Source organism: Mytilus edulis, chromosome 2 (genome assembly GCF_963676685.1).
Source record: "Mytilus edulis chromosome 2, xbMytEdul2.2, whole genome shotgun sequence".
NCBI lineage: Eukaryota > Metazoa > Mollusca > Bivalvia > Mytilida > Mytilidae > Mytilus > Mytilus edulis.
In genome coordinates, this window is record NC_092345.1 from 38,295,120 (window position 1) to 38,307,893 (window position 12,774).

The following is a 12,774-nucleotide window of genomic DNA, read 5'->3' on the forward strand; positions in this document are numbered from 1 at the left end:
AATCCAAAATCGCCTTCCTCGATACTTCAAGTTCGCTCACAGAGGGCATCATATCTACAGATTTATATTCTAAGCCTACTGACACTCATCAATATTTGTCCCCTAAAAGTTGCCATCCTGCTCATCTTACCAAGAGCATTCCATACAGTCAGGCACTTAGAGTCAAGCGAATATGCTCCAACACAGAAACAACTAAAAGACAACTGCGTAAACTTGAAACTCGCTTGAAGAAAAGGGGCTACAAACACAGAAATATCAAAAAAAGCTTTCAGAAAGCGGAGTCAATTCCGAGGAGTGAACTATTGGAATACAAAGTTAAAAAGAAAAGCAAAAGGACTCCATGTGTTCTAACTTATCACCCATCTCTCAAAAACAGCTTTGGTGTCATTCGTGAGCATTGGAAATCAGTTGAAAAGAATTCCAAACTGTCCAAGATTTTCCCTGAGCCTCCAATGATAGCTTTTAGGCAACCTAGTAGTCTACGGAACCTACTAGTGCGGGCTGAAGTGTCTGATAATAGAAGTACTTCTGGAGAATGTCGTTCGTGTGGAGAAAAACGCTGCAAATGCTGTTTACAGATGCAGCATTCGTCAACATTTCACAGTAAGGCAACCGAAAATAACTATAAGATATTTTGCAATGTTACCTGCAAAAGTATGAATGTTATTTACATACTAGAATGTTCGGTTTGTGGCCTCCAATATGTTGGTGAATCTAAGCAGCCTTTCCACAAACGCCTCAATGGCCATAGGAGTGATATATCTAAGAAGCCACTTCTTCCAGTCTCTCAGCACTTCAGACAGTCAGATCACAAACTTGATGACTTTAACCGCATGAAAATTCTAGTGATTGAACAGAACATTCACTGGAGTGATGCACAGCGACAGGTTCGGGAAAGCTTTTGGATAAAGGAACTTAATGTACATCACCCAAACGGCATCAATAAGAAATACTAACAGTTTTGTTTTCACTTATTTTTATTGTTAATATACACAGTCACGTATATTGATTTATAGTGTTTTGTTTAAATTATGATATTCAGGATTAAAATCAATCGACCAAAACTTACCTGTATTATCACCTGATCTATTTTCACACCTTATACATTATGTATCAGTATTGTTAAAACTTGTGACACAAGAAGAAGGCCATTTGTTGAGCCGAAATATTTGTCAACACGATTTTATAACAACATTTTCGTTTAATAACACCTTATATCAGTACCGTTGTGCAAATCTTTAGACTGATATATATATATATATATATATATATATATATATATATATATATATATATATAAGTGCCTATAAATAGCAGCACATGACATACAAATCTATGGGAGTGTGGATTAATCAGTACAGAGATTAATTCAATTACACAAATAAAATTATAGATTGCCTAACAATGTAATTTTAACACACTATTTAGTATGTAAATATAAGAATGTTTAAAATATTTACAAAAAGATGAAAATAAACGCAATATTTCGCTAGACCAACTAGCTTTATCAAGCGTGCATCTATCCAGGTGAAATCGGATGTAGCTAGATGATAAGAAACTTTTGCAGCTCAACGTCTGTGTTGCACTGAACTGCCTTCAAAATAAGAAAATTTTGCAGCTCAATGTATATGACCTCTTGAATTTAGCTGCTTTGAAAATAAGAAAATTTTGCAGCTCAATGTACATGTTGCACTTGGATTTAGCTACCTTAAAAATACATAATTGGTAGTTGAAGTTAGCAACGTCCATTGGCCAATATTACGGGATAAAAAGGACGATGCTTTGTTTTAAATTATTCTTTATCTTTCCTGTATCTTTTTTCGTCTTTTTCGTTAAGACCATCAGGTTCTAAAGTGTGGAGTTGGTGGATCCAAAAGTTTTCTCTTCTCCTTCTCGCCGTGGTGTCCCATTCGGTGTTGACTTCTATAATTTGGAAAGTGACATTATCAAAAGGATGTTTCGTTGAACGAAGATGTCTTGTGAGAGGACAGTTTTTGTTGGTTTTGTACGATGAACGATGGTTATTGAGCCGAATATTAAATTTGTCCATTGTTTCTCCCACATACTGAATGCCACAAGTGTCACATGTTAATATATAAATTAAGTTCTCCGTTTTACAGTTGGAATTAGAGTAGATGGTATAATTTTGTTTAGTAACGGAGCTGATGAAAGAACTGCTTGTATTGGCAGCTTTACAACACAAACAATTCCTTCGACCACATTGTTTGTAGCAACCGGGCGATGGATTAGGCTGCTTGGTTAATACAGATGTCACTAATTTGTCACGGATGTTTTTAGGTCTTCTGAAGGCCATGACTGGTGGTGAAGAAAATACTTTTTTTAGATTTAAATCATTTTCTATAATTTTCCAATGCTTCTGAACAATGGATGACACATTTTTAAAATCAGGATGGTAAGTGAGTACATTTTGTACAAGGGGTGTTCTGTTAGCTGCTTTATTCTTATCTTTGTACTCAAGAAGTTCTTGGCGACTAGTTTTGTTTGCTCTTTCGAAAGCGCTATCAATAATGTTGTTATTGTATCCTCGAACAACTAGATGTTTACGAAGTTGTCCAAGTCTAGCATTTTTCGTATTTTCAGTAGAGCATATTCTCTTGATTCGCAATGCCTGGCTGAATGGGATACCACGGGAGCAGTGTTTAGGATGGCAACTTTTAGGAGAAAGGAATTGATGTTTGTCCGTTTGTTTGGTATGAAGGTCCGTTATAATGGTTCCGTTCTTGATGTAACTCGTAGTATCGAGGAAGTTTATTTTCTCCATAGATGATTCATATGTAAATTTTATTGAATGGTGGAAAGAGTTGCAGTGTTCTAGAAATTCATTAAGATGTTCTTGTGAATATGTCCATTTGAAATCAATCTGTAAAACGGAGAACTCAATTTATAATATATTAACATGTGACACTTGTGGCATTCAGTATGTGGGAGAAACAATGGACAAATTTAATATTCGGCTCAATAACCATCGTTCATCGTACAAAACCAACAAAAACTGTCCTCTCACAAGACATCTTCGTTCAACGAAACATCCTTTTGATAATGTCACTTTCCAAATTATAGAAGTCAACACCGAATGGGACACCACGGCGAGAAGGAGAAGAGAAAACTTTTGGATCCACCAACTCCACACTTTAGAACCTGATGGTCTTAACGAAAAAGACGAAAAAAGATACAGGAAAGATAAAGAATAATTTAAAACAAAGCATCGTCCTTTTTATCCCGTAATATTGGCCAATGGACGTTGCTAACTTCAACTACCAATTATGTATTTTTAAGGTAGCTAAATCCAAGTGCAACATGTACATTGAGCTGCAAAATTTTCTTATTTTCAAAGCAGCTAAATTCAAGAGGTCATATACATTGAGCTGCAAAATTTTCTTATTTTGAAGGCAGTTCAGTGCAACACAGACGTTGAGCTGCAAAAGTTTCTTATCATCTACATCCGATTTCACCTGGATAGATGCACGCTTGATAAAGCTAGTTGGTCTAGCGAAATATTGCGTTTATTTTCATCTTTTTGTAAATATTTTAAACATTCTTATATTTACATACTAAATAGTGTGTTAAAATTACATTGTTAGGCAATCTATATATATATATATATATATATATATGACATTTCATCTGGCCCTACATCTACCGGGTGTTTAATAAAGGCAACAGTAGTATACCGCTCTTCGAAATTCATAAATCGAGAAATAACAAATCCGGGTTACAAACTAAAACTGAGGGAAACGCATCAAATATATGAGGAAAACTACGACACAACAGAAATACAACATTAAAAGTAACAAACACAGAAACGAAATATTATATAACAATGGCAATTTTTCTGACTTGGTACAGGACATTTTAAGAAAAAAAATTGTGGATTGAACAATCGTATGCATGGCCCTGTTGGTCCTTTATCGTGAACTTTGCTCAAGTCTACTGGCGGTTTTGTTGAAATTTCTTCAGTAATTGACAATGGGTGAAACTTAATATTTTTGGCAGGCGTTTTTATTTTGATCACAAATGAGGATTTGCATGGTTTTGATTTGTTTACGGATGGCGGTTTAGTGGGCGATCTGGTCGGTTGGTCAACAACAGGTTGTATTCGCGATCGTTTCCCACAGGCACTTGTCTCAGAATTTTTTTTCCTATATACATGTACCTTAATATAACAAGGTATATAGGGGAAAAAAATTCTGAGACAAGTGCCTGTGTCGTTTCCGCCTGCACAAGTTTAAGTTTGATTTGCGTCTTGTCATGACCAATAGTTTTCAATGATCTGAAAAAATAAGAAATTAGATCTAGTCACATGTTGAATAACATATGTGTTAAAAATAGTATATGATGTTTCCCCGACATCCTTCGATATTCGATGTGTTGCCGACATCCTTTTTCCATTTTTTAAAAATAAGACGTTTTTCGGCCATAATGACGGATATTTGTGAGTAACAAGTATTTTCCAGAGTACAATAAAGAATTTGGACATGTCCATTTGTTGATAAAGTAGGCGGTTCTTGATAATCAAGATGTTGTTATGAAAAATTTTGCCGATATCCTGCATGTTTGACCTAATTCCTAAAACTGGTATCGAAGTGTTTGCAAAATTGAGATAACCAATAATATTTAGCGATGGCTCATTTATTTTCCTACTTTATATATAGTTTTTGATGGACTATTTTGTATAATCATAACCCTCATATAACTGGCATAATAAGTAAAAATCTTACCTTGAAGCGACAAGATGGTTGTCCAATTTCAATCGCCGACACCCTGCGTGATGACGTAGATCCCCCCCCCCCCCTTGAACCCTTGAATTAACTCTATCCCATGGCAAAAACTCTATTACCCTTCACGGAGACGCTTGATCGAGTGTGCGCTTTAATAAATACGGATGATTGGTATTGATTTTTCACAAGACGTCACAGCTATTTCTTTGAATTTGAAATTTAATAGACAGCAATAACAGAACATTCAGTACAAGTTGCTTTCTTTAAAAAAAGAAATGCAATCGTAAACCCAAATGCTTGTTTGGTATTAAATATTAGATAATTGTTTACTTAAGATGTATTGTTTTATATAATTTGTGGTATAAGAATTAAAAACTGACATTGATTGTTTACTTAATGAAATTACAATTCAATGTGGGTTGATATATTTTCGCTAAAGCTGTGATCACACATTCACGATTTTTACTGCCGTCCTTGACAGGACCATTCCCAATTAAAATTTGTCAAAAGTCTGATCAAGATCCTGTGAATCGTGGAAGGAAATTCAAACTTTAATTAATTAATCACGACAACAATTAGATATTGTTCAGGAAGCGTCGATATTCAACCGTTTCCAAGAGAATTTTTTCACGATAATCCCGTTCTCAGTCCGCTTCTAATCCGATTTGTATCTTTCGCAAAGTAAAATTCGACCGAATTGGTCACAACTGCATCCCGATTCTACCGAATGTAATCCGACAGAGATCAGACAGTGACCAGACAGTGAACCGATGCTGACAGAAGTTATCCGTTCGAAAACTGTCGACATACTCGGGATGATCAGGTACTGTCGGAACGGAATTCTATCACGATCCTCTCTATCTCATTGCAAACGTCTTTGTCTGGTCTCAGTCGTATTGTATTCTGTAATTGTCGGGACTCTGAGGTGGGTATCATTGGCGAATTTCGTATTAATAACAGGACTGTTCCGGAACGATTTCGGCAAAGACGGTTTGAAATCGACTAGATCTGGATGTAATCTGGACTCAATCGGCAGAAAAACACCAATGAAAAATTTCTCCAGATCATTCCCGTTCCACAGGACACCGTCCAGAAAACACAGAACAATGTTAGAATTTTTATCCGATACAGCAGAATCTGCCACGACATAGTCACGCTTGTCATCCGGCTAGACAAAGTCGGCTGAGTTCCCCGAATGTTACGGGACGCACCTAAATGTCGGGGTGCTTCGCCGAACTATCAAGACCATTCCCGACCCGTAGCCTATCTGTTACGAATTTAAACGACTGCGTTCAGACAATGATAGGACATTCCAGATAATTGAGGATTGTAATCCGACTTTTTCACTTTTCGTGTCTTATTGCTGTCTAGGTTTACGCAATTAACCAACAACCGATTTGTTTTGCAAGACTAATTTAACACCACAAACAAACACGTACAACCCATACACCGTGGCGCTTATATAAGACATCAGAGAAAGTTTAGTTTACACATTTATGAGAACTGTTGACCAGGAGCTTTTAATTAATTTATAGAGAACACGTTTTTATCAGTACATTATCATAATGATCACACAAAGCTTTGTTGTTTTGATAAAAATAAAAATAAAAAATTTCATTAATAAAATAAACTTAAAAATTTCATAAAATTATTTTACATGCTTAAAAAACCTAAATATCAAATTTATACATAATCTATTAAGCCGAAAATTCATTTTCTGATTGTTTTAAAAAAAATAACTATTTTGTTTTTATAAAGAGGAACATTTTAAAATTAAATACTTCAGAAGTGATAATTAGTTCCCTGGATAAATAAGGTAACTATAAATAGAAAATATTTGCGGCTAAGGTAACTATAAATAGAAAGTATTTGTTCTTATCTCTATCTGCATCTGTCATCACTCGGTAACTAAAAATAGACAATTGATATCTTATCACTGACCCTATTTAGTCTACCGAAATTACATGCATGGTTAATTTTAAGATTTTGATCGTAATTAAAGCGGCACTTTAAGGGTGCAATTGTAACTAACTAAAGTTTTAAGGTGTTTGTTGTTATTGTCTAACTGCTACAGATGTAAAACATCGTTTAATAATTCTTTTCTGATCCTATTTGAATTTTCAATAATTGTTGATGAAAAACATACTTTTTATAATCGTAGAAAAAATAAATCGCTTGAACAGATTGAAGTTAGAAACAAATTAATGTTTGCATATATTATATTAACCAACGAAAAACGACAAAACATTCGCATAGTCAAGTGTATTTTTTTTAAAATATAATTTAGTTGTAGGTTTCCGTTTTATATTAGTTTTTCATATTCAATATCTATTTAATTACATTTTTAATAATATTTTTTTTTATTAAAGTTGCTATATTTAATAAAAAAAAAAAAAATAACTGTAATTTAATCATATGCAAGTAAGACTTTAATTTCAGTATAAAAAAGTAAATAGCTTGCTTTTTACAACATGTACATCTTCACTAAACATAAAACTAAAATAAAATGCTACTAGAACTCTTTCTAAAGATTTTAATTTTAATTATTCTCGTTCAGAATATAAAGCGCATTGTTTACATGAAACCTTATCTTATATATAAACACAGCTGGTTACATCGTTTGACTCTAATTACTACGCATGCAGGTTAATAAAAGCAGCTTGATTGTGTGCAAGAAAATATTATATCATATTTAATTTCAGATCATACGTAAAATATCTCTATAGCAACTTAAGATGCTAATGCATAATCATATTTAGTTTCAGAGCATACGTAAAATATCTCTATATAGCAACTTAAGATGCTAATGCATATTCAACAGATTAGTAAGCTATTGCGCATGTATTTGAAAGGTGGTTATAGCTATTGCGCATGTATTTGAAAAATGGTCATGGAAAGAGCAGAAGTGTTCCGAATAATATCCGGTGTTCCGAAATACAACATCACTCGTCCAATATATACTGCGTAAACCCTCAGGGGTTTACGCAATAATAAATTAAATAACACATACCTGAGAGAGTGATAGAGCAGATTATTACCACTCGAAAAGACATTGTCAATCTTAAGACTGCGATTTTTTTTTTGGGGGGGGGGGGGAGGGGGGTGTATAATGCATAAACAGAGCATGACTTGCAAATAAGTGTGATTTTGTTATACCCCGCAAAATTCTGAATTTGAGAAGGTTATATTAGCTAACTATTTCATTTAACAAAGATGTAACTTAATAGGATTTCCATTTTAAACCGAATGTGAAAATATGTCAGCTGTGCTAAGGTTCTAAATTTTGATCGAAACATTTATCAAGTGCGTCATTAAATAAATAAAAAAACCTCGTTGCACATTTAACAAGGACGGGTATATGATACTGATGGGGTGATCATATAAGAAAACAAAATATCACTTTACAGCATTAACAATACAATATATTTATAATTCTCTTTAAATGGACAAAAATATATAAATCACCATAAAACTTAAAAATGTCAAATCATAACGTTCATAAGATTAACAAAGTACAATCCTGAGAATCGTCTTTCTGCTGTATTTTTTCTGTTCCAAGTATTCATAGAGAAAGTCTGTTCTTAGTATGTTAAATTTGTAAGTGCATTGTTGGGTTAATACAAATTATTATCCATAAAACACTTAACATCTCATATACCGATTAAGAAGACACGAAAGCAGGGAACAAGCAAAGACTAAATAGAATCGCATGACTTCCAAAAAGAACGAATCGGGTGCGGCGACACGGTAAGCGTCTCCTGCTATGTAAGTTTCACTGCCCATGCAAATCAATACTTGCTCAAAATGTCACAGCGGGCATTGGACACCATCGGTAAAATTACAGATCACACCACATTTCTGGTACAATATGAATCTGAAGATATGAGACCGCAAAAACATGTCGCTTGCGAGTTAAGACACCGACATATGCATCGGTCGATCAATTGATGATGGTGATCGTGACATCTATGTCACGGTGGGTATGGTTGTCCTGCGAGATAACGTTTTGTGCTGGTGATTTGGTCCTGTCAGGTGCTGGTTGGTCCTGATTCTGTGCTGGTGGGTTTGTTTACATTGTATCAGAACGGCAATAAAACGACTGTTTTGTTGCTTAATTTTTCTCTGATGCGTCATAAGTACCATGCAAAGTATATTACAACAATATTATATTGCAAAAGTCGTGCAAGTTCGTTAAACGGAATTGTCCTGACGTTGTGCTGGTGATAAGAAAAAAGGTCCTGGTTCTGTGCTCCTATGTCCTGGTTCTGTGCCTTTATATTTTAGTTAAAAGTGGCATATATTCAAGATCATTGATGCTGTACTAGTACTGTTATTGGCTAATTAACTGTTGTCTGCTTTCTTGAAATTGACATTGTTGTGAATCTGTTTACTGTTATTATGAGAGTAAAAATACCCCTATTTTTTATTTATTTTTTTAATTAACTGTAATCTTATTTATTGGCCTGGTAATGGAACCCTTCTTGCCCCCTTTTAAGATAAGAAAATATGTTTACGATTTTCGGGATTACGATCATTTTGCAAGATCACCAAAATACGTTGTAATTTATACAATACTTATATAAAGTAGATGATGTGGTATGTTTGTTGTCAATGGACAAATTTCCATAAGAAACCAAAGGATTTATGTGTGTACGGTACGACCTTCAACAATAATCCATAAAATAAAAATGTAAAAGGTTTTGCATAAAAATGGAGAGCCAAAATATAGAACAAAGGACTTTCTGAGCGTTTGAATCATATGTCTTCAGCAGCTTAAAACACATTTGTTTGTGAACAATTTAGTACTGACTATAAGAATGACAATAGTATTGCGGGTTTGTTTGTTTGGTGTTGTTGGTTTTTTTTTTTTGGGGGGGGGGGGATAAGTTAGAACGAGGTTACAGTGAAAGTTTTAAGCTTGGAATAGTTTCCCGTAAGATTTAAAAGTTGTATTTTAAAACAAAAATGTATCTTTTAGCTATTAAGACTCACTTGCTGTATCTGTAAAAATTTTCAACATAATTGTTTTGTCTGAACGGTTATCAGGTATTTTTTTCGAAAGTTCGATAGAACACTAAAAAAATCACTATTTTATGAAAGGGCAGACTAGAATATGTCAATTTCAAAAATTAAAATATTTCGTAGCTTCATACTACCAATTGAGTATAAAACAAGTATATAAGTTTAAAAAAGAAATTCTTAGATTAAACACCTACATTTAACTTTAAAACTTTAACAGTTTAAAACAATACAAATCTACACACACAAAAAACTGGCTTAATTTCAACTGGTTATCAACCCGAATCGCTATAAGATCATATATAAGCTCACCTGTGTCGAGGGGTCGTGTGAGGTTCATGTGTTGTCTTGGCGTCCGCAATTACAAAAAGATCTTTTCTGAAATTACTTGACCAAATGTTACCAAATGATTTTCAAGAGTGAATCTAGGAAAAACAATATTCATCAACAAACATGACCACTGTCTGTTAAAATGTATTCGAGTTTTTAGTTACAGCCGATTCCATTGAGTATGTAGGCAAAGGTAATATCTATGGTTAGCTTGCTTGTTAGCTAATCTGTGAAGTCATTGTTAGGTAAGGTATACTACCCTCCTTTCGAAGTAGCCTGGTCCTACAGACAGAAAGATGTGTCATTTGTCGGACTAGTCTACTTTCAAAGTAGGGTACTTTACATAACCTAACAATGACTTTTCTGTTCAGCAAGCAAGATAACCAAAGATATTCCCTTTGTCTACACACTCATTGAAATCGGCTTTAATATTGCAAAAGTTCAAGCAATTAGGGCAAAACTTACCGAGTAAAAAAAATCAAAAAGCCAATGTCTATCTACCTCGCACATTTCAGAAAATTCAGATCAGATAAGGAAACTGGGTCCAGCAACATTTATAAGCAATTTAAGATTTTGACCCTCACAGTTTCCATTCACCACAAATATTCTCGTTATGTACAACGAATCATTTTAAATACAAAAATAGAAGTTGCAGCCTTTTGTTCATCTATTAATATATGTATACGGATAAAGTTATGAAAGGCAGCAGGGTCACCAGGGTGAGGAGTCCATGTCATCTGAAATAAATGCTAAGCATAGATCTAGAAAGCGACAGATAATCATGACATTAAAAAAACTTTCTTTTTTTCGACTTTTTTTCGAACAAATTGACACATAAAATGAATCATATAGTATTGTGGAATTTTTAACTTGTGTTCAATCCATTGGTTACACCTTTTACTAGGATAACAATCCTGTCAAGTATGAGCTGGGTAAAATATTTCAGAAAAGAAGATGGAAATGTGAAAGATTCCGTGCGTCAGGTGCAACAGCATACGAACAGCTAACATGCCTCGTCAGGGTGGAAGCTAAAAAGTCCACGGAAATTTGATTTAAAACCTTTATTCGTTCCAACAAAGTTATTGAGATTTTGTTGAGGATTTAACCATCTACGACAACAAGAATTTTTTTTTAGAATTTACAGCTCTTCTATAAATATATGCAAAGCAAACCATTGATCAAATTGCTTGCTATGATTGTTTGGATGTTTGTAAACGACAGGTAAGTAGTCTGTTTACTATATACTAAAACTTGTTTGTACAATACACATTAACTTCAATTCCTGTCAGTTTGTATTTGTCCAATCAAATCCCAGTATGTATTGAAACTCCGCCTACCTATTGTTTAAAAACTTCCAAGCAAACATAGCAAGCAAGTCAATCAAAGTTTTTTTTGCATGCTTTTATAGAAGAGCTGTACTATATAATGCAAAGAAGCGTTTAATTCTTTCGCCAAAAAATACTATCAATTTCTTTTTGTCCTATGTAAACTTCCGTACCATTTCCTTCCATTCATGATCATTAAATTGAACTGTAAAATATTCCTTTGTACCTTCTTAATTCCTTCTTAAGTCTTATGTAAACATAATTATGACAATAACTGTTGTGAGCACAAGATTCACTGCACACTTTTAAAGTTCTGCTTAATATCAAACATTAAAATGTGAACTTAAGTTTTGAGACTTTTTTAATCGATACGATTGGGATTTTTGTATATGAGAACATGGTTTATCTATTAGTTGAAAATGCGGACCCTTTGAACTACTAGCTTTCAGTACCTGCGAGCATTCGTTGTTCAATCATGTGTGTCTTTGTGTTATTATTTTATGTGATAAATTGTTGTGCTGGTACACCACTGTAACAATGAAGGAGGAAATGAGGAGGATTGGTTGGGTGGAAGTGGGGAGAGGTATGCGGAGCGCTAACAAACATGTCTATGCGGCATGGGCTTTGATTATTGTTGAAGCATCAATGTAAGGGGCATTTAATATCTTAATAAAACTATTCTTATTTTAGATACTATATATTGTTACCTGATATTGGACGAAAGATGTTGCCCTTTTATGTAATTATGTAATACAAGTTACGATCATTTGAAAACACATATTAAACAGCCAAATGGATGCACAAGAGCTAAAATAGCAGTCATAGATCCTATTGACAACAATTATCTGCCCAATTTTATTGATTTTGTAACATTTGTTTCAAATATGACCAACTTCTTATCCAAAATCACCAGCACCGTATCAGGACCCACCAGCACAATGACAGGACCCACCAGCACAGTATCAGGACATGAATAAATTGAGAAAATGCTAAATTTTAATAAATTGCAATGTTTTTTCACAAAATAGTTTTGTCGTGTGGATTGAGGTATAGAAAGCGGACTCTATGAGTATTTTTGTTTTATTTTTTCAGTTCTAGATTTTCTGAAAATGAGCATTTTTGTGTTACGCTTACTGAAACAGTTTAGAGGGTCAACTTTTAAATGGTTTACATATGAACCCATAAGAAACAAAATTGAAAAATCTCAACTGTTTTCTTCCATTTTTTTTTAGTGAAAACGTCAAAAATCATCATTTTCGTCTTTGTTTACATTTTTTCATCGATCACCAGCACCCGTCAGGACCGAATCACCAGCACAGAACGTTCTCTCGCAGGACAACCATACCCACCGTGTATGTAGT